At 49.3% G+C, this 22,940-nt stretch overlaps 1 long non-coding RNA gene across 2 annotated transcripts in view; it reads right to left on the reverse strand.

Moving 5' to 3' along the window:
- LOC143526654 (uncharacterized) overlaps window positions 1-22,680 on the reverse strand; it is a 59,938-nt gene extending 37,258 nt beyond the window's left edge. The window contains exons 1-3 of one of the 2 annotated variants that reach the window (XR_013133915.1): window positions 22,474-22,680; window positions 17,949-18,095; window positions 4,329-4,388 (exon numbers count right to left, since the gene is read on the reverse strand). This is a non-coding gene — a long non-coding RNA (uncharacterized LOC143526654). Of the gene's footprint in view, window positions 1-4,328; window positions 4,389-9,355; window positions 10,269-17,948; window positions 18,096-22,473 lie in introns of those variants that run through there. The other variant, XR_013133914.1, reaches the window with a different exon arrangement.
- Window positions 22,681-22,940: the final 260 nt, after the last annotated feature.

The following is a 22,940-nucleotide window of genomic DNA, read 5'->3' on the forward strand; positions in this document are numbered from 1 at the left end:
TCCTTACGTAACATTTCACAAGCAGGAAGCACATGAGCTACTTTATAACACAGATAAATTTATAATTAAAAGTAAACGCTGAACAAACTGTCCCCTGCAATTTTGCAGAGAGGCTGTTGAACAGGAGAAATAAAAGGATGTGTGTGACAGGCACTTTTCAAACAACCTGCTGCCTAACCTTGAGAGGGGCTGTGATGTGTACACATCTTTGATGGTGTCTCTTTTGTTAGGGCTTTTCATGCTCTTGAACCACATCTCCAAGAAGAACAAACTGTAAAAAAAAAAATTGCCTGTGTTTATAAAGCTCGCGCTGCATAGCCAACTCTACAATGAGAGACACTTCAGACTTTTCAGTGACCTTAAACAGCATATTGATTTCTCCAAATGCCATAGAGGCGACTCATTTCACCTCCACTCTCACAGATTTAGGGTTTATTTGGCCAAGTGTCAGCGTAATGAAATGAGTATACTCTCTCCGGCCATCAATGAGCAACAACAAACATCAAAACAGATAAGAAGGGTTTGTCTGAATGCATCACTGCCATAATGGTATTTAATGCCTCTGTGTCGCCTCTACTCTTGTCTAGCTCCACACACACACACACACACACGCGCTCACACACACACACACACACGCACACGCGCTCACACGCACACACGCGCGCGCACTAGCTCACAAAGACCGTCTTTCAATAATCATCTGTCAGGTCCTTAGCTTCAAGGCTTTTTCTGATGGCCAGCCCATTGTCATATTGCCTATCAACATGTTAGATTAAACAAAATTTCACATGTCAGTTAAATGAGTGTTGCCTGCGTGATTAGCAGAACCCTCTAATTGCCCCCCCCCTCCTCCACCGCCACCATTTTCCACATGGACGAGCAGCAAAGCGGGCTTTGTCCGACAGGGCCCCCATCAAACATGTCAAAGACGGGTCTTTACCGCCTCCTTGGCCTGCTCCCACTCTCTTGGGGGAGATGCCCAAGAGGAGAGGGACTCGAGGGAGGGAGGGGGGAGGCGGGGAGGGCCGTGACCGGGCTGTGGCTGGGTTTGTCCTCCGGGGCATTCCTCCTGGTCCGGGGCTCTCCGCTGACAGGGTGCTAAACAGACGCCGACAGGGGCTGCCGAACGCCCGCGCCGGGCCCTCGGTCACCCGCACCCACGCGTGCACCCTCGCCGATAATGACCTAACCAGCCCCCAGAGACGGGACGTCTCCAAAGCCCGGGCCCCGACTGCCGTCTTAGGCTGGGGCCAGGGGGCTCTGGGGGCCTCCGGGGGCCCTCCTCTTCCCCCACTACTCTTTGTCCTTTTTTTTCCCAGACCTGTGTTTGTTTTGCTTTTCCGTAATGGACTTGATCTCAGGATCCCCAGAACATCCCCAGGGACGGCGCGGCTGCGTTTTGCATGCCGGGTGCGTCTGAGCCGATGCTGAAACACGAAGACTTCTAGTCTGCTATCAAAGCGAATTCGGCGGCCATGCTAGGATGCATCGTGATGGACGTGCAGTTTATTCATGTAGTTATAATACAAGATCATGAGAAAAGAACGATTTCAATAACTCGTCACCATCAGCTCTGTGCCTTTGAGAGGAGCTACAACAACAAGGTATGAGAAGCACGAAATGCCAAAGCTAAAATAAAAGCTTTTAAATGATATTTTGGTAAATGAGAAATAAATCCAGAACGGAAGGAGTTTTCAGTGGTAGTTGTCTATTTCTCAAATGTACGTGCCTCACTGAATCCACTTCGGATGGCAGATTCTTTTAAGGACAAAGCAAAGCATGGGGCAACGCCAGTGGGGAGTGATGCATCAGAAAGGGGCAGACAGAGGCAGTAAAGTATCGAGGGGCTGCACATGCCGGCCAACACTGATGGGCGGCGTCCTATCACGGCAAGACAGCTTTTCTCTCCGAGATAAGACAGCCGTAACGTCTCACATATAGAGTTGGGAGTCTGTGCCTGCTCTCTCCATCTCTCTCCATCTCTTTCCATCTCTCTCCATTTCTCCACCTATCCATCTCTCCGGCAATGTTTTCAGTGCAGTATGTGAGTCTGTGTGCATGGGTCTACGTGTGTGTGTGTGTGTGTGTGTGTGTAAGAGAGAGAGAGAGAGAGAGAGATCATACATGAAAGTATGTGGTGTGTGTATATTTGGGAGGGGTGGATGAGCTGAACTATAGCAACTACAGAGAGCCACACACACGTCACAGTGTCTAGCCCTTGTCTGACTACCACGCTACGGTGCCGCTCACCAACCTTTCAACTGGAACACTTGTTAGAACCAGCCGGGATCACATGACACGAGTAGAACTGACATCAGTAATATAAATGCAGGTGGTAGGAAAGAGATTTTAATTTTTTATATCCACCTGATGCCCACTGTACCACATCATTCCTTTTCATTCCCTTCTCACGCTATAGCCAGACATTTTGCAAATCATACATGTTAAGTTGCCGCCTTGTGTGCTGTGATGCTGGGATGAGCCCCGCTCCAACGCCACCCTGAACTGGATTAAGTGGTTTAGAAGATGAAGATATATTTTAGAGTTCAAACATTCAAGATCGAAGAAGGTCTATCAACAAGTCTACCAGACCTACGGGAGCTGAAAATCTGTTGAAAAACTGCACTGTAAATGTATACCTAATGTTTGGCACTATTTCATTTCATACATTTCATAAAATGTGTATAATTAATCTAATTCAGAATACATCATTCATATAGCATCACTGGAAAAATAAATAATGCATTCCTTTTAATAACCCCAAACCTTTGTATCTATTTGCATTTATATATCTATTCTGTTTAAAATATTTTTACTTGACAAACGATCACATCTCACTATCAGATATTTTTATGGCCAATCCCAGGAAGCAGGTTCCCTTTTTCACTCAGCTCGGTATAAATTTAAGATTATATATAAACAACCCACACACTGTTGGGACAGCCTGTAATTACTAGCATTGCTACATTTCATGTAATTATGAACGGTTTAATAGTAATGAGACATTTACGACACATTAACGAAACAAGGGTCAACTATACAAATTTACTCTACCAGTAAATGGCTTCTGCGTTTTACTTAAAGAAAGACGCGTGATTATTTCGTTTAGATTTTATAAAAAGCTCTTCATGTATTGCTCGCAGATATGCTAACAAGCACCACACAACATCTGTCAGTAATTCTTGTTTTAAAAGCAGTTTACAGAAGTCACAGCTGTGCTCTTTTTGAAGTCCCGAAATTATTACAAATGCCAACAGCACACAAACCAGGCCATTAAGCATAATTGAGACGACTCAAGACATCCACAGATGAAATTTTACTCGTATTATTAGAAATAATGGTAGACACCGAATGCAGAAAGACTGGCAACTTATTTCTTCACGGTTATTTCACCCAAGGTTCAGCTCATCAAAGGCAGGTGACGTGTTCATATAAGCGACACATTTCAACAACGGGATCCCTGATTGGAGCACGTCTGATATCCTCTCCCATCTTTCCCTTTTCGCCCAAGTACATTCTGAAATATTAGCAGCCGAAAAAATGAAATAAAGCAGAAACTGTAACTGGCCAAACTCATTAAAGGCTGATGAGGACAGGACACGCTAGCAAACGGGCGGAAGGGGTGGGGGACGTGTGGGGTTGTTTCTATGGTAACGCTGGGTGGGGAGTTCATATGGTTCAGTCCCCTTGGATAGAGGGCTGGCTAGCACAACTCCGAAGGGTTCCATATTGGGCTGTATTGCTTTTGTTAGGGGCAAGGGCGGGGGGCTCGGCTTGCTCTTTGGGTGTGAGGGAGGGCGGGTACGTGTGCGTTTCTGGCCCAGCTGGTTGGGTGTAGGCCTGGAGGTATTAAATAAACCATAGACCCGAGTGCCCTGATGCGGGCCCGGAGGGCGCCCCCTCCTGTTCGGAGGAAGCCAGCCTCAGGACTGGCACTAATTGTGGCGAGGTGAACTGATGAGATGGTGGGGAGACTTTGCTTCGTCACAACGCGTAGGACCTTCCTGTTTAAGCCCGTCTGCTCACGCAGCGGCCAAGATTAACATGCCGTTTAACACAAACCCCGGTGGATGGAACCCGACCGACAGAACAGAGGGTCACGGAGACTGCTGGAGGTCAGGGCCTGACGTTAACCCCTCGTGGGCCTACCTGCCCACGGAGAGATGGCAAGACCGCTCTCATCACAACAGCGCCCCAGAACAGCGGACTGAAAGCACTAATATGAATCGTAGCACACTTTCCCTTTCTGGGGAACGAAACCCGCATGTGTCAGAGAGCCAAACAGAGAAGAGACTCCGTCAATAGAGCGGATCGATACGGCCTCTTACCTCGCCGGGAGCTCCTCCAGACTTGATGTGTGTCTTGCGTGGGTAAAGCTGGGAAAGCCACTGTGGGGGAAGAACATAAAAGTCTATCAGTTCTCACCATCTGACAATAACAGCATATGATCAGCCTCACCGAGTCCTGCGAGTTTCCTGCTCCCCCCAGACCATCATTCATAAGTGTTTGAGAATGTAAAATCTATCACAGCACAATCCCATGTCACCCCTGCTCACAGACGCAGCCCACGGTAACCTGAAACATCCTTGCCTCACTTTTGTGGTTTATTGGTTGTATTTTCAGAATCTTAGCACTTCCAGAAAATAAACAACATCCATGGTTTACTTCTCATCAAAGCTCTCATATATTTTGAGAGGCACTAGAGAGGAAACATAAAATGTTGACATTTTCATAAACAATACATCAAGTGACTAAAGCAACACATGCTAATCCAGGTTAGATTTGACCATGGGAGATTTGGGTGGATTTTTTTGTTTGTTTGTTTGTTTGTTTTAATAGTAACACAAGTATTGGAAACAACTTCACAATTAAAAGATTGAGCTATCCTTTAACCTAAATACACAACTGGGGCAGCCTTGTTTTGAGCAGAACCAATCAGAAACCAGATGCCATGACTACCAGTCTTTATGGTGTAGTTGTTACTTGTGAAGCTGTGATTTATATATGTGCAATAAGCACAGCTTGACACCAACAAACAGCATGAAAAAACTACATTAGAAGCTTCTAGAGGTGCCAGTGTTTTCTGAATTTCTTAAGGTAAGAAAATCTTAAATCCTTTAAACAAATATTTGCTGTAAAAATAGAAGTTCAATTAAGGCAAAGCTGTGTGTGTGTGTGTGTGTGTGTGTGTGTGTGTGTGTGTGTGTGTGTGTGTGTGCGCGCGCGTGTGTGTGTGTGTGTGTATAGGTACCAAATGCCTTCATGATGACAGGAAAACAAGGATTTTGACAGTGTGTGGGTATTTGCCTCGTCCCCATGAGGAATAAAACTCATTTTCAAATTTAAATAAATAAATATGCTAAACTAGGCCAAATGATTTGTTTTTGCTCTCTGGGCTAAACTCTAGGTTTAGTTGCAGGTGCAGTGACAGTATTAATTAGCAATGGTAATATGTAAGTCAAAGATATATCAAGATATACAAGTCAAGGACATATGAATGATATGATCTACGTGGATGCCCCCCCCCCCCCAAAGGCTGTGCTAGTGTGTGTCTCCCCTGGTGTGCTCTAAACTTCTCCAGCCTATATTCAACATCTCCCCTACACATCCCCAGATCAAATTAAGGAGGCAAAGCAGCCATTTGAATTGCAAATGCACCATGAAAAATTGCATTTCAGAGTGAGACAGCTTCTCTGGTCTAAACCAGTGGCAAAATTCATGGTTTCCATAAGCATGAGCAAAGACCCCCAAATGCACCCATCCATGGTACACCCACCCACCTCACCCCACCCTGACTGTATGCTGCCCCCCTTGGGGAGCCCCACCTCCTGACCTCCTCCTCCAGGGGGGTCAAAGGGAATTTAACACAAGGGTCCCACATTCCTCCAAGGTGATAATTGCTGTTGCTCTCCTCAGGGGGCCATCAGGCAGTGGGTAAACAGGAGGAGAAAGAGAACCACCACCCCCCAAAACACACACACACACACACACACACACACACACACACACACACACACACACACACACTCACACACACACACACACACACACACACACACACACACACACTTGTGCACACATGCAGATCATGGGTGAAGCACAAGAGTTATGGCATCAGCTGACGGTGTGTGTCGCCAGTCACACTGACACAGGGGTGGTGGTGTTTTTTTTCCCCCCAAGATCCCCCAAGTGTGCAGCTGTTGGGCCGAGTGTAAACAGTGCAGCCACTTCACACCTCCAGCCAGACTCCCAACATGCTCCATGTTAATAAGACTGATTGAAAACTTCAAACAAGGCCCATCATAAAAACAAAAAACATCACGCAAGCTTAATTACGCCTCTCCATCATGTGTGCCTCCGCCCTGCCCCTCCCTCGTGGAGAGATCTTCGGCGTGGCCCGATGAACCGAGCCGAGCACGGGTCTCCTCCCATTGGTTTGGTTTGGAAGCAGAGCTCCTCTCCCAACACGATGGGCGCAAAAGCCCGAGAGCGCCACACCTGGTACACTGGGTGCACTGCTGGGATCTGGCCTCCTCCCCGTACCTTCATAGAGCGCTGGTGTAGCATACACCGCAAACCCCTGGTAGAAGCATGCTGAACTAAAGCTAAACCAAAAAAAAGAATATAAATAGTTAATTTTCACACTCCTTAAGGTGGAATAGAAAAGACTCAGGTGTAACAGGCAGAAGGGAGAAGCAGTGGCACCAAAGCTTGCCCCCCCCACCCCAGAACCGAGCCCACTGTAGCTGCACAGGCCTTAACCAGCTCCCCTCTGTTTCTACCCTTGCCCTTCCGAACACATCCTATAAACCATAAACTACTGTTCAGGCACAGTGCCGTTTGGTTACGGGGCGGGCCGCCTTAAGCATTTGGCTAAGGTCATTACTTTTAAAGGAGAAGGAAGCCGTCCTCCCCTCCCCCATGGTCTGCTCGGCGTTTCCCGGCCTATGCCCACATGTGGTCTCCGCAAGCCACACACTGAGGTTTCAGGGGTTATAAAAGTTGAGGTGGTGATTAAGAAGCAGGAATAATGGCCTCCACAAAACTTGGAATGCGTTTAACAGCTATGCTGGGCCCGGGAGTCATTCTGAGACTGTGTCCATTAATAAGTGCACTTATTCAGTTTCTCCACAGCAGCGTTGCGTGTTTGTTAGAACCCCGAAATACAATTGTCGGCAAATCTACTTGGACCCGCTACAAGGACAACAGTGGATGTTTGTAGGCATTACATGGTCCAGCTTGGTTCTGCCCTGCCGCCCAACCCAACTACTGATCTCACCTTGTTAAATTTAGTGAGCTTCCACCCACCCCACCCCCAACCCAAAATCCAGGATTAAGAAGGAAAACGGTCACAGAAAAGCTCTCAGTCACACCCACGTCTCTCTCTCTCTCTCTCCCTCTCACACACACACACACACACACACACACACACCCAAACACCATCGCTTATTACAGAAGCTTCATGGCTCAGAGGGGTCTGGGGTTTATCCAGGATTTCACACTCCTCTGCGTCCCACTTGACATCTCTGGCCCGGCAGCATTCAATCAGAACCTGGAGCAGGGCTGTACCTTGATTTGTGCAAAGCATTATGGGTCCTGATAAGCCCCAGTAATTACAGGTCAGTAAGACTCCCCTCCCCTCTGACTACTGCACACACTGCCCTAAGCTAACAGTAAGAGTGTTTGAGCCATAAAACATCCTGGTACTTTATCTGGCTTCTGAATTGTCCTGTAATGAATGTAGGTGAGTAGCTGTGTCCCCGTTCACTGTTATAGCGCGCACGTGTGTGTGTGTGTGTGTGTGTGTGTGTGTGTGTGTGTGTTTAAGGTGAGTGCATCTAATTGAGAAGTAAGCAAAAGCCCCAAAAAAGTTTTTGCCTTCAGAAGTTTCCAATAAATATCCTGCCCATAATTTTAAACACCTGGCCATAAACCTCTGAGGAATGCTGAATAAAGAAGCCAGTTTTCGGTGCGATGCTCCTGTCTGGCACTTACTCACCACGACGATGGGATTTGTAATGGCTGTAACCCAGATTAGCCAGTTCAAGCAAAACTGCCTGGGCAGAGAGGGTAAAAAAGCGGTGTTTTCCACGCTGTTGCAGTCTGAAACTCGCACAACGCTAAATGCATCTCTTAACTAGACTGTTCAGGGTTTGATTGTGAACTACTGATAAGTAGGATTGCGGTTCTGATCACGGCCACTTGCCGTAAGATGTGTGCAGGACGGGCAGGCAGGAGGTCTTGAACTTGCTTTACGTTTGAACCTGCAGTAGGGGCCCCCGCCGTGACCGGTGGGGGTGCAGGCACCGTGCCACTGAGCTACGGCTCTGGTTTCGATTGCCCGAGCTCACGACGCCTTCCGCCAGTGCACCTGTCAGCCGTCAACAGACCCCCCGCCCAAGGCCCTTTCAGCATGCTGAATATACGGCCGTGGCAAACAGCCCCGCCTACCTAATTACCGCTAGCCCCCACGGTCTGGCTGTAGTACATTGCCCCCACCGCCATGCTCAGACCTGAGCACTCTTCTCACACACACACACACACACACACACACACACACACACACACACACAGATACTCGAGCTCCTTACAAGCAGCTGATGGAGGAACTACAGCGTGGCAAGAGATTAACAGTGCTGTCAAGACATACGCATGGATAATAGAGTTATCACTCCAGACAGGCAGGCAGCACAGGCAAAGGGTTTACCCAGTTTACCCAGTTTACCCAGTGGCTCCGACTCCCCTTTGGCATGCTGATTTAAAATAGAAACCTTTAGCCAGTTAATGTGGAACTCCTATATAATGGAATAGCCTGGAAAGTTATTATAGCGGCCACTAAATATATATATATATATATATATATATATATATATATATATATAGTGTAATAAGCATCATAAACATCAAAGAAAAATTCCACAATGAAGGGATTAAAACACAGCATTCATAATTATTCCTCTTTGATTTGCACCTAACCTGTTCATGTGCACGCGTGCGTAATGCGCTGTATGTTACACAATGATATAAACTAACCTAATTCCTTTGTGTGCCGATATAGGACACAATGTAGGCATAAAAAATACAATTTGAAGGCAATGTTTGATATACGCAACGTGTGATCTCTAAATTATCCTAGTGAACGCTTGTCAACAAACAACACGTGACCCAGCACACGTTAAAAAGACAAGCACGCGGCATTTGATTGGCTTGCATCTCTGTTTCGTAGGAACTCAAACCGGGTTGCACCTGCTGGCGTCTTCTTGCGCTCATCGCTGCAGGTAAACCCCAACGTTTCACAATGAGGATGTACTCGAGAAAACTGCACCAGGACAATAGCGTTAGATGTTAGTCTTACCCACATAAAATGACATTTCCCCGGATGTCAACACGTCAGTCTCCATCGGCACTCGTGCGTTTGCACTACCCAGCGCATCTAAATCACTGCACCTGCAGCCACGCGGATCAGCTCCAAATTCCGCCGCATTCCCCAGTTCTCTCCACCGACATCCAGTCTGTTGTCCGCGACAACGAAGGAGCTTCGTCTGTGTTTAAAACTACACCGACAGACAGGGGTTTGCTCGTGCAAGCCGACGTTGCTACGTGTCTGGAATCAGACCAAAAAACAAGTGTCGCGAGCGCTGAACTGGGATGGATGGACGCTGGCTGGAACGCGCGCTGTCAGCACGCGCTGTCGGCACGCGCCTCTCCACCGGCTCGCGGCTGCAGCAGCGGTGACCTGCAGCTACGCGTCCTGTGCACATTTGGGTCCGGGACATCTCAGTCCGTCCTGCGACATTATTTTTTTTTGTTTTGGCCCTTGCTCGTTGATGTCATTTCCTGTTTGGGTATCCCTCTAAAAAGATTCACCTCACCTTAGCAAAAAAAAAGGAAAATCAAACAAAACCACCAACATTGGACATTTTATCTGGTTACAAGGTCAGAATCCTGCCTCGTAGCCCATGTTTCTCAAAAACAACAAAAAAAAAAGAAATTAAAAGTCATGTAACATTCGCTTTGTCCTTCCTCGATGGCTGAGGCGCAGATTTGTACATCATTCTGGTGGGATCCGTTACCGTTTTTGATGTTGGGGGAGTTGTTTACATTTGAATGCTGTTTAAGTTTAGAAGGAGGCACATATTTACCATCATCAAACTTGGCACATAACTGCTTACAACTCTTTCGTGGTTTAGAAATCAAAATTTCAGGGCCCTACGACACTGATAGGAAATTAAATTGTATTAGTATTCCCTGTCAGTACATCTCTTGGGATGAAGAGTTTGTCAAGATTAACTCCGATGTGAATCACGTGATGCCGTTTGTGCTTTTGCTTTATGTCAACAACGTGCTTTAAAACAACTACAGCATATTAGTTACAGCAGTATTGATCCTGTTCGTTATTCTGAAAAGTTTTTACTTTTTAAATTACTTCTGAGAAACTGAAAACAAGTAGTTGGCTCAAAGCTACTGCTAGACTTTGAAACGGTTAAGGTTTATCGTTTTTGGGGGGGTTTTTGTATTTTTATTTTATTTTTGTATATCTTACAATGTTTTCATTAGTAGACGATTGGGACTGAATAAATGGAGTGAACATTACATGTAAGTTAACCTTGGCTTGCTTCACTGTTCTCTCTTTCACAGAGGGAGTGTGGATGGATGAGGTTGGGGGTTCTGGACACCTACTGAAGCCCTGCAGGACCGCTGTACCCTTTCCCAAGCCCAACTCTCTCTGTCTGATTTACCTTTGAACCTGGAACCACAGTGGTCCATCTCTGATCTGCAGAGAGTCTCTGTTTGCGCTGACTGGTCATGATAGATGACCGTCGGCCTGCCAATATGGCACAATATTTCAATATTTCCTGCCCAGGCTGAGGTATTCCAGGGGTTGACCAGAGTTCAGCAGCACAGTGTGGTGCCTCCAACACACCCCACAACCCCCACACTCCCCACAACCCCCATCAGAGTGCCCGCCTTGGAGACCCAAACATGGGGTTCCAGCACATTCCACAGACCCTCTCTCCCCGTCAGCAGAGCCAGGGCCCGGGGCTGCCGGTCCAAATATCACAGTTCAAAAGAAGCAGACTCTTCATGGTGAACACTGCACTACACTGTTTACCGCATGTTTTGAATGAGGTTCCATCACAAAAGGGGAGAGGAACTTCTTTGAAGAAAACGTCACTGGTTATCAATGTGAATTCTTTCCCCCCCACACCTTGGTGTTAGTTCTTGAAGTATTCCAATTACTGTGTATGCTCAACTATATTCCATATTACAGAAGCATAAGCAAATTGAATTAAAAATTGTATGCATTTGATGTCTATACATGAAATGCACCTAAAAAAAAAAACCTTCATTTTTATTACCTCTTTGGTCACAGTTTATCTCAGCGTGTAGATGAAGTGTGGTTAATCCTGTGAGCGGGATTCTCGCGATGCCATGACCACGCTAAGCCAAAAAAAAAGAACAGCAGAAGATCAAAAGGCCACGGAAGATGTGAGAGTGTCACATTAGGGAGCGCAGCTGAAAGAGAATCCCTAGTGCCGAGGCCAGACAGCCAGGCTTTTGAGGAAGGCATGCTTTACTTTAGAGTCTGCCTCTCCAACATGGAGCGCTCTCTCCCAAAGCACACATGGCAAACATTCAGAGCGCGAGAGCGGGGGGTACCAGACAAAAATACATGCGAGGATGGAGGCATGGATCGCACTGTGCAACATGTCGCATATTTTGACATTGTTATCTGGGTCAGTCATATTTATGAGTATCGTGATGGTACTCTGAAATACGATTATGCATGTTCATTTTAAGTGACAAAACCAGGCTCTGTGTGTGTGTGTGTGTGTGTGTGTGTGCGCACACTTGTGTGTAACCGAGTACATTTAATTCTTTTGACTTTGGATTGAAGTGGGGGGGGGGGGGGGGGGGGGCAGCATGGCATTCAGTTAGAGCCCTGTGATTGGGTGGAGTGAAACAGGGGGCTGATGGCAGGCAGTGCACCCTAGTGGTAGGAGACCAGGATGAAAGACATGCACACACACGCTCACACACACACACAACACAGATCTTTAAATGCCTACTGTAAGTATCCACAAACAGGATCAAAATGTCCTTCGATGCAGCCATGTGCCCTAAAAGGATTTTAGAATTACTTGTAAGGAAAATGTTAAAGGGTATTTTCACTGGATCTATACATATATACGTACATTTTCACATCCCGCTATGAGAATGCATGTATGCGTTTACACGAGTAGAAAACCAAACAAAATATCTTTATCGCACTGAAACGCTGAGCTCACCATAAAAGCACAATGCACTGGCCCTTGTGCGTTTGAGGCATGCTGGGATCACACAATCATAACACAGGGAGCGAATCCAGCAGCAGCATAACCAGTAGCCCCCATGAGACCCCCCCCCCCCCCCCCCCCACCCAAAACCCACAGCCCCAAACTCAAACCCACTAATGGCAACCTCAAAGCCTGAAGCTTTTGTTGGTGCCCACTGCTTCGTCAACATCCAAACAGGAAGACAGCTACCGCCATACTTCAGTATTTAAACCTTATGCTAAAACGTTATTTAAGGTCAAGTGTCAATAACGGCACTTCAAGGGTTAATATATGATCTTTCCATCCCAGAGATTGACTTCCTCCCCCCTTTCTTCATATTATAGATTGTCTAGATATGTGGGCGAGGCCGCAGAGGGGGGTGGGGCACAGCAGCTATGGTCAGAGAGTGGGAGGGGCGGGACTAGTCTGTGTAAAACCTGTCCTGATTGGCTGGTGGGGACTGAGGGGTGTGGTGTGCAGGCTGCAGGCTGAGCCCGAGCTCCCCAAGCAGGGTCAGCTGAGGACTGAAGGAGGCGGGGCATGCAGACCCCACTCTGCCTGTGAAGGGGATTAATAATGAATTAAGGCATCTAAGCCCCACCCATTGACCCCCCCCTCTATCCACACAGCACACCCTCACGGCATAAAAAAAGAGATTCATGCATGCTAATGCGTCTGTTATTTATAGTACACGCACACGGCTGGGATCGAAGCGGCGGTGTGCGGGGGGCGGGGACGGTGGGGACGTGGGGGCGGGGACGTGGGGACAGGGGACGTGGGGGCGGGGACGTGGGGACAGGGGACGGCCCTTCGCCCCTAGCTGGAATTCCCAGGCTACGGTGGATATATCAGCCCATTGTGTGGCATGACTAAGATACCAGCAATGGGAGCTGATGTGGGGGTGTATATGGGCTGAAGTACTTGCCCCCGGGGTGGGGGGGGGGGGGGGGGGGGGGGGGGGGGGGCGAATGTAGTGAGAGCAACCAGCTGAGTCCTTCTGGGGGAGGGGCGGATTAAACAAATGAATACATGATAAGAAATAATTAGAGATCCTCGGATTCAATCAATGGAGTCAAACTGCCAGGAACACTGTGGCGACTGAGGGAGTTTGTTTGCACTGCGAGGTTTTCAGCAAAGTCAGAGCAGCCATGGCAACTTTGTTCCTCCGGTCTGAGTTCTGATTGATGTTGGACCTGCACAGCATTTGAGGTGTCAAGATCCCCTCAAGCCCCAATGGAAAAGTAGTGATCCCAAGTTCTTGTTCCCCCCCTGCTGAAGACATCTGCTAAGCAAAACAAAGCAGAGTGTGGATGTGATTTTAAATAGTGGGTTTAAGCACTCCTGGGTGGGAGAGAGAGAGAGAGAGAGAGAGAGAGAGAGAGAGAGAGAGAGCTGAGGAAGAGAGAGGGGAGGTGAGAGAGGGGAGAGGTTTGTTTCCTCCGTCATGCTCACACAACCAGCATGATAAGATGGTGAGATACGGTGGGCCAGACGCTTGGCCGTGCCGTTGCCCTTTAGATTTATGGAGAGGGTCAGATATGAGGAGACGGCTGGAGATGTCAGACCCACTTCGTTGGAATCCTCTTCATTTCCATAGATACCTGCGAGTCCTCCGCTGGTCACAGCTGATCTAAACCCAAATCTACCTCGCCCATCACTGGAGTCACCCAGAGATAACTCAACACTCTAGGATAGGGGCTTTTAAATGTTAAATAGAGCAGAGGCAGATGCCCCAGTTAAAATGCTTTAGAAGGAGAGGCCTCTGAAAGCTTTGTGACTATGGTGTGGCTTTTGTTCCATTTAATATTCACGCGTAGATGTTGCCGAGTCCTGGATCAAGGCAGAGGTGGTGAAATGTGGCTCCAGCAGTGGGCCTGGGGCCTGGCACCGCTTGTGAGCCAACACTGCGCAGGGCTCTCGCGCTCGCATGTGAGCAAGTGTTCTGTCGTTCTAAACAGATCAATACGCTCTCATGTTTACGGGATAAATGAAAGCTATTCATGAAACCGGTTCTTTATTTTTTTTCTATGCATGTTTAGCTGTTTCGTGGAATAAAAGGACCACTAAATGAATCCAAGAGGGCAGGAAAGAGAATAGTCAGGTTCTAATTTACAGCGGTTTAACAATGAGGTTTGTGTGATTATCACCTGAGGACGGACCTCCCAAAAGCAAATCTGCATGGAGCAGACATTACAACCTTTGTTCAACCTACACAAGCAGCTCTACTTAAACCTTTTATACCCAATTTTGCCAGACACAGGAAAAATCCATAAACTTTGGAATTATGTCAAAATAATGCACTGAGGTTTTGACAGATTGGATTTTCCACTGTTCAAAGTCAAAATTGCCTCCACAACATCCCCATATTTTTATGGCAAATGAAACGCTGTCCTAATGATGTGTGTGGCCACCGTGGTAAGCGCCGCGTTGTTAACGCCAACATGCTGCGATCCCCCCCAAAAGTGCACACGTTTGAGATCGTTCCTTCCTGCTCTGTCTGCCACAGATGTTTTATACAGCAGGACCTCTAATGGGAATCAGGACCGGCTGGTCCTTCAGTTGGGACAGTGTGTGTAATCACAGTACTGACAGTGTGTGTAATCACAGTACTGACAGTGTGTGTAATCACAGTACTGACAGTGTGTGTAATCACAGTACTGACAGTATATGTAATGACAGTACTGGCAGTGTGTGTAATCACAGTACTGACAGTGTGTGTAATCACAGTACTGACAGTGTGTGTAATCACAGTACTGACAGTGTGTGTAATCACAGTACTGACAGTGTGTGTAATCACAGTACTGACAGTGTGTGTAATCACAGTACTGACAGTATGTGTAATGACAGTACTGACAGTGTGTGTAATGACAGTACTGACAGTGTGTGTAATGACAGTACTGACAGTATGTGTAATCACAGTACTGGCAGTGTGTGTGGACAACGTTTTTGGCTACAAAATCCACTGAAAAGGGTGCGTAGTTTATGAAAACAGCCTGGACGTACTGTAGCTCACCGTAAGCGTGTGCAGCTGAAGCGTGTGCAGCGTGTGCGTGTGTGTGTGCAGCGTGTGCATGTGCATGTGCATGTGTGCGTGTGTGTGTGTGTGTGTGTGTGTGCAGCTGGACCTGTGTGTGCAGCTGTTTGAAGGGGCAGTGCAACAGGATAGGACAGCTTTCCATTCCGTGACATCCGGCCGGGGCGAGACCCTTGACCACGCCTCAGCCCGGCACACGCACCCCCTGACCCAGCCTCTCTCCGGTGGCACGCCGTCGGCCTCCGGCAAGCAGAACGGGGCGGGCAGGGCAGGAACCCATGGGTCAGGGCTCCAGAACAGCCAAAGGTGAGATGGGTCAGGGCTCCAGAACAGCCAAAGGTGAGCTGTGCAAACCATGTTAATACAATGGGGCAGCAGGGCGGTGGGCAGGGCTGAAAAGATGCCCTCTGTACCTACTTATGCCCCTCCCCTCCTTAGGTCAGGGCTGGCCTTATGCCCCTCCCCTCCTTAGGTCAGGGCTGGCCTTATGCCCCTCCCCTCCTTAGGTCAGGGCTGGCCTTATGCCCCTCCCATCCTGCCTTCTAAAGATGTTAAGAAGAAGGAGAAGAAAGAAGACCCGCCACTTCACTGGAGTGGGCCACATCCATTATCAGTGGACGTTAACATGAGAAAGGATCCTGCCTGCATGCATAATTCTGCTGAGTCATTGAAATGGCTTTTTTTTTTTTTTTTGGCCAGCTCGGGGTCTATTGTCATGGACGCATGCATCTGTATCCAAGCTAGGGGAGGATATTTGTGCTTCCTCAGGGCCGACGGGCCGGCCAGGGTTTTGACATGCGACAGCAGTGGCCTGGTCTTTGGCCAGCAGCCCTTGACGTGCAGATTGGGTCTGCGTGAGGGGCCGTGCTCCCGTCAGCCTGTTTGATGGACGGAGCGGAGCGGAGGAAGACCCGGGTTGCCAGGGCATCACAGGAGGGTGGGGGTCCACCTTTGTGGAGAAACATGTTTGGATGGTGCTGCTACGTGGTGATGTCTGTCCACAGAGTGCACAGGGCCGGACAGTTGAAGGGCCATCAGACATCACACACATACACACACATACACACACACACACACACACACACACACACACACACACACAGACCAACAGATGGAGGAAGCGTGGCCGGTCTGGAGTATCGAACCGTAAATCTGACAGCAGCTGAGTGCCGACTGTGTGCAGTTAGACTGGTGAGTGTGTGCAGTTAGACTGGTGAGTGTGTGCAGTTAGACTGGTGAGTGTGTGCAGTTAGACTGGTGAGTGTGTGCAGTTAGACTGGTGAGTGTGTGCAGTTAGACTGGTGACTGTGTGCAGTTAGACTGGTGAGTGTGTGCAGTTAGACTGGTGACTGTGTGCAGTTAGACTGGTGACTGTGTGCAGTTAGACTGGTGAGTGTGTGCAGTTAGACTGGTGAGTGTGTGCAGTTAGACTGGTGAATGTGTGCAGTTAGACTGGTGAGTGTGTGCAGTTAGACTGGTGACTGTGTGCAGTTAGACTGGTGAGTGTGTGCAGTTAGACTGGTGACTGTGTGCAGTTAGACTGGTGAGTGTGTGCAGTTAGACTGGTGAGTGTGTGCAGTTAGACTGGTGAGTGTGTGCAGTTAGACTGGTGACTGTGTGCAGTTAGACTGGTGAGTGTGTGCAGTTAGACTGGTGACTGTGTGCAGTTAGACTGGTGACTGTGTGCAGTTAGACTGGTGAGTGTGTGCAGTTAGACTGGTGACTGTGTGCAGTTAGACTGGTGAGTGTGTGCAGTTAGACTGGTGACTGTGTGCAGTTAGACTGGTGAGTGTGTGCAGTTAGACTGGTGAGTGTGTGCAGTTAGACTGGTGAGTGTGTGCAGTTAGACTGGTGAGTGTGTGCATTGAACACTTAGTCATGGAGCTTTTCTGTTTGGTTTTATACGGTGTCAGCAAGTGTCGAGGCAGTCCCGCAATAGTCCCGCAGTAGTCTCACAGTAGTCCCGCTGCAATCCCGCGGTGGTCCCACAGCAGACAGGGTGCTAATAAACCACCTGTAATGTGCAGGGCGACTGCCTCGCTCCCTCTACAGCTTAAGCCAGAAACCACCGAGCAAACCAGGCCTGAAGTCTCCAGCTAACATGAGATTTATGCCCTCCGCACCATCACAGATCACAATCTCACACACACGGCAGCCAACACGGCGTGAAGCCTCAGCTCACGTACTCCACACACAGCCCTGGATATATACACACACTCACACGCCTGTCAATCCATATCTTACATGCCTGTTGCTACATTTTCCAATGATGGAACATTGACGGATTCAGATAGAAATCTTGATTGAATTAGGTGTTGGTGAAAAGAATCGGTTCCTTGTGTGTGTGTGTGTGTGTGTGTGTGTGTGTGTGTGTGTGTGTGTGTGCGTGTGTGTGTAGAGGTAGGATTGTGTGTGCTCCTGTGTACGCATGTGTGTACGTGTGTGTGTGCGCTCATGCGTGTGCATGTTTGTGTGTTCATGCATGTTTTTGTGTTCATGCATGTTTGTGTGTATGCATGTGTGTGTGTGTGTGTGTGCATATATGAGTATGTGTGTGTGTGCACAGACAGGCAGCCGTGCCATTGGGCAGCTAGTACCTGTGGGCGGGGCTCCTACTGGGACACGTTTGGATCCATCAGCTCCCAATGTGTTCATTAGGCCTGTGATTGGGCCGCGCTGGCATGGGGGGGGGCCTGCCAGACCCATGCTGAATAGTCCTGATTGTGCTCAGCATAAATCGCCATCTGTTTCAGCAGGAGAGAAACCGGGAGGGAGAAAGAGAGAGGGAGAGAGGGAGGGAGAAAGAGAGAGGGAGAGAGTGAGAGAGGAAGAGAGGGAGAAAGAGTGGGAGAGAGGGAGGGAGAAAGAGAGAGGGAGAGAGTGAGAGAGGAAGAGAGGGGGAGAGAGAGGGAGAAAGAGAGAGGGAGAGAGTGAGGGAGAAAGAGAGAGGGGGAGAGAGAGAAGGGGGGGCAGTAAGCCAGTAAGCCACTTTTTTATCCATCTGCATTTTAGTTAAATTAAAAAAATGGATAAAAGTCTCAGTGGAACTAGTGCTAATATACTAAACTGCAAGTTTGTTCTTATGATTTTTCATTATAATTAACTGTCAGTATGTGCAAAATACACAGTTTTTGATTAACTTTTTTAATTTGGCAGGTCTAAAGATTTCTGGTGCAAAGAAAATTCAGAAATACAGTACACATACACACACACACACACACTCACACACACATATGCTGGACAGTTTTCTCACAGTGATGCCACAAATTGTCCCCCGGAATGAAAGCCAGCCCGTGTGGGACAGAAAAGGGCGTTCCAGCCGCCGGGCACGGCCAGGGCTGTGAGGGTGCGGCTGGGCGCGGGCGGAGGCCTCCAGCAGGGGGAGCAGCTGAGCCCTGCAGAGCAGCAGGCCCAGGAACGTCCAGCCAGACTTGCTAGATTTGCCCCAACGGGCGCACACACACTGAACCACGCGCAAGCTCACACGCACACTCTCGTGCACGCTCACACTAGCCCCAAGCTTCATCCGTTTGCTGCGCACGGCCACTTTTACGTTTGGTGGGAGAGAGGCCCTTGACTCCGCGCCGTCCAACAAGCTTTAAATGTCTCCGCGTCCCCTTCCTGTCCCCTTGTCTGTGTCGCTCCGGGGATTTGGGAAGAAAGAACGGACGAAAGGAAGAAAAAAACAGAGAGAGAGGGAACGGAGGAGAGGAGGGATGGACTTTTTGAAGCATCTTTATCGAGCCCGGCAGTGGCGTCCCCACATGTCCCCGCATGTCCCCACACGTCCTTGCCTCGCCCCGGCTTTCATCCTTTGTGCCGGCCAAGGTGTGTCCAATGCACTGAGGCTCTGTGCGTGGGGGGGGGGGGACGCATCAGATTCAGTCTGCTGTCTCCAATAGAGACGGGGTTGGAGGGTGGGGGGGGTTTGTGGATAGAGGGGACAGATGAAGGGGGGGGGGGGGGGGTGACAAAAAGCCAACTTGCACAGGGCCTGGGCTCTTCAAAGCATGGCTGAACAAAGGCTTATGAAGCGTTACTTCATGGCGAGTCGTGCCAGATGTAATTGCAGGCTTCTCAAAGATAGCGAATCACGTGCGATGCATCGGCCCCGCCCCTCCACGCCATGAAAGGGTTCGCCGCTGAAAGCCTCACCAAAGGGAGGGAAACTTTTTCCCGTACTTCAATTAACCGTAAACTAGGGCGTAAATAAGCAGTCCTCTGGGGGGCGCCGTTACAAATCCTCCCACTTGCTGACTCCAAAAGGCGATTTCACACATTGAGTTTGACGTACACTGGGAGAACGGGCCTGGACGAGGAGACACTCAACCGTGGTTCCCGCCTTGCACACATGGGTGTGATCGGCCCCGTCTTCACACCGCACGGGGACACACGGGCCATGCGCTCTTAGAGCTGTGTGTCTTCTTCCTGTGTGTCACAATGGCGTCCCACCGGGACAGGATCACATCACAGTAAAGAAGGGGGCGGGTACTCAGCAAGCCCTGCCCGCCCCCTTGCGTCTAATTGGACGTGGCCAGCGATCGGGTGACGGGGACCAATGGGGTTCCAAAGGCTCGCAGACGGAGCTCTCCGGGGATCGAGGGGTTCCATGCTCCCCGTCGCGGGGAGTCCTGCTTAACCCGGCACTGCGGTTGGGCCAGCAGACATCCAGGGCGTCTTGGGCAGTTGGCACTGGCTCCGATCGACAGTGAGCAGCAGGTTTTTATCTCAGGCACTGGAAAAGAAAGCACTGAACTCCAGTGCTGTGATAAAACACAGATTCCTCACCTACTGGTTGAGAGAAGCCTACCGTGGCCAGATCCTCCCTGCGCTCGGGGAACCGTGCCGCTTTACTGGCCAAACAGCACTGGGTTTTTGTGACAATGGTAAAATAGTGAGATGCTCTTGTTTGTTGAAAGTATAAAGGTTTTAACCTAAGACATAAACATAGCCTGACTCTTTCAGACTCTCTCTAGCTGCAGTGATGTCACTAAATGTGTCCTTGCGGGGTCATTCAGAAACGGGACGGTTGCTTCTTTTTGCGTGGCCTGGTCAAAGTGGAAATGAAAGATCCCTTGTACATGGAAGCGATATTAAATGCCACCTGGCAGTGTGGTGAAGGCCGCGTTCCTCTTTGCATGTCAATGACGAGGCCGCCATGAAACGGAATAATTCATCGTTCTGCGCCAGAACCAGCGTGTGCGTCCTGGGTCCCGCGCGCTCAAGATGGCGGAGACGGCGATGGGAACGCTCGCCGGCCATCGGCCCCGGAGGAAAGAGGAAGGGGTTCGGATGAAAAACACAACAAGTGCTTTCTTGGGTTTCGGGGACGAAGAGGACACTGTAGCAGGCGAGGAGGAGGAGGAGGAGACGTGAGGGACGAAGACGGTCCGGAGGATGAGCGCGGCATGCCGGAGACATGAGTGATTGCCTTGGAAGGTTCGCTCCAGCCAGGAGCAGCTGGACGCTGTGGGCTCAGACCAGTGGGAGGGCTGGCTAATGTGGCTTAAAAAATGAATTTATTGATGAACACCTCAACCGCTTTTTGCCAGATAGGCATGTTGAAAACACGCTCTCCGCTCGGAGGAGATGGACAGGTTGAGTCAACAGCACAGGGGTCCTGGAGGTGCAGTGAGAACCTACAGTAGGCTCAGAATGAACTCCTGCTGTGTGCCCCCCCCCCCCCCCCATAAGAGGCTGGCAATCAGTCAGGCAACACTGCAGAAAATAGAGCCACACCACACTGTGGTAGTGACCTGCTCCCCCTCACCCAGACATACAGATGGGCATCCATGGTGCCCCCAGAGGGCTGCCGGTCTCACCCTCACCAGAGGGGTCTCAGCTCCTCTCAACACCATGCCGGCGGTGTTTAGGTTTCACTGCGTGTGGGGTTTTTTTTTAATAGATGTTCCAAGCCAAAAATCTGACCACACAAGAGACGATTAGGTACAACCCAGTAGCTCGCAATTTGCCACAAACGCTGTCACCACGGTGACGCCCCTCATAAACCTCACCTCAGACATGTGTAGACAACATGACAAAACAAACACCTTTTACAGTGAATGTAATTGCTACTGCTGGTTTAGAGAGAGAAAGGCTCGTCGAAAGGGAAAACACAGGCCTTACACTGCAGTGTCAAAGTGTCAAAAACTCTTGGCCAACATGGTCTTGACCTCTGGAATTTAACGACTGATAACCACTGACACGTTAGGATCACATTGTGAACCGTGCATGGTAGGTTTCTTTCTTTCTTTCTTCCACTTTTTTGGCCGTCCTGTGTAAACGCAGGGACTCGAACTTGAAATCCGCGTGCGTCAACGGAGGAGCGTTTTGGATGCGTTAGCGCAGAACGCGGCCGCTGAGCACGTGCGCGCGTACCATGTTGAGGGCCCCTGCTGCGAGCGGGCACGACAAAGCCTCTCTAACAGGAATACCTCTGGGATCGCTAATGATTAATTAGCTTGTGTCATTAAGTGAAGCAAATGTCACCCTAGCTTCCTGGGGAAGCTGTCGCACCACGTGGGCGCACTGAAGATCCCCACGGGGGCGGCAGGCTTGGTAGTCGGGTGTATACTGACATCTGGTGGTGAAGTGAGGTAGGGCGTCCATACAAGATACCGCCGCCGTCTCAGAGGGGTCGATTGCCATATTCAGTTGCACGAAGGTACCCAGACACCAGGGGCGATTTTAGGATCTGGTCTTTAGGGGTGCCCAGCCCCCAGTGCTCACAGAGGCACAATACCAAAGTATTGCGCAGGTACAGAGCAAGGTTTTTGCATAATATAATATTTAAAAAATGTGTTGAGCCAGGGGGTGCTGAGCAACTTCACGGTGGTGCTCTAGCACCACTAAAAATACCCTAGCCTCGCCCCTGCCAGACACGATGTAAAAGTCTTTCAGTTCCACTGATTGCTAGGCTATGGGTCATCAAGTTATCTCTGGACTGGTAATTGCTGAGTGGCCTTTTACCTCAAAACCTGATTGGTCAAACGCAGTTTTGGCTCCATGGCCACACCCTTGCAGAAAATTTACTGTAACACCCAACCAGCTATGTTGTCCAATTACACAATCACCAGTCAAAGATCACAATTAAACAACTAACAGGATATGAAATGTCCTTACCCTGAAGGGAAACCGGCGTGGCTTCAGTGCCCGGGCGGACACCATGTTCCCTCTACACTCCCTACACCGCTGCCTCCGCTAACCTTGGCTGCTTCCTTTCTTAAGCTACTTTTTGCCTTCCCTGCTCCCTTTCTCTCTTTCCCTGTCCCTCCTCTGACCTGTCTGGGCGGCGGAACAGAGGCCGTCACTCATTAAGGGAGGCTCAGTCGTCTGAGAGAGAGAGACGGGCCTTTCTGTCCTCGCCAAGGTGAGGAGGCCGTCACTGAAGTGCACAGAAGGACGGCCGACTGTTTGAATGGCCCCTTTAAAAAAAGAGAAAAACACCCACGGCTGATAAACACATAGCCAGCAGACACAGACCTCCCTTGGAACACTGTTCCTTCACACACACCCTTACGCACACAATGGCCCACCTGTCAGAGTCTTTCCACCCAGTAAGCAGGAGCAAAACAGACCAGTCTCTCCCC

The sequence above is a fragment of the Brachyhypopomus gauderio genome, chromosome 11 (assembly GCF_052324685.1).
Source record: "Brachyhypopomus gauderio isolate BG-103 chromosome 11, BGAUD_0.2, whole genome shotgun sequence".
NCBI classification, from domain to species: Eukaryota; Metazoa; Chordata; class Actinopteri; order Gymnotiformes; family Hypopomidae; genus Brachyhypopomus; species Brachyhypopomus gauderio.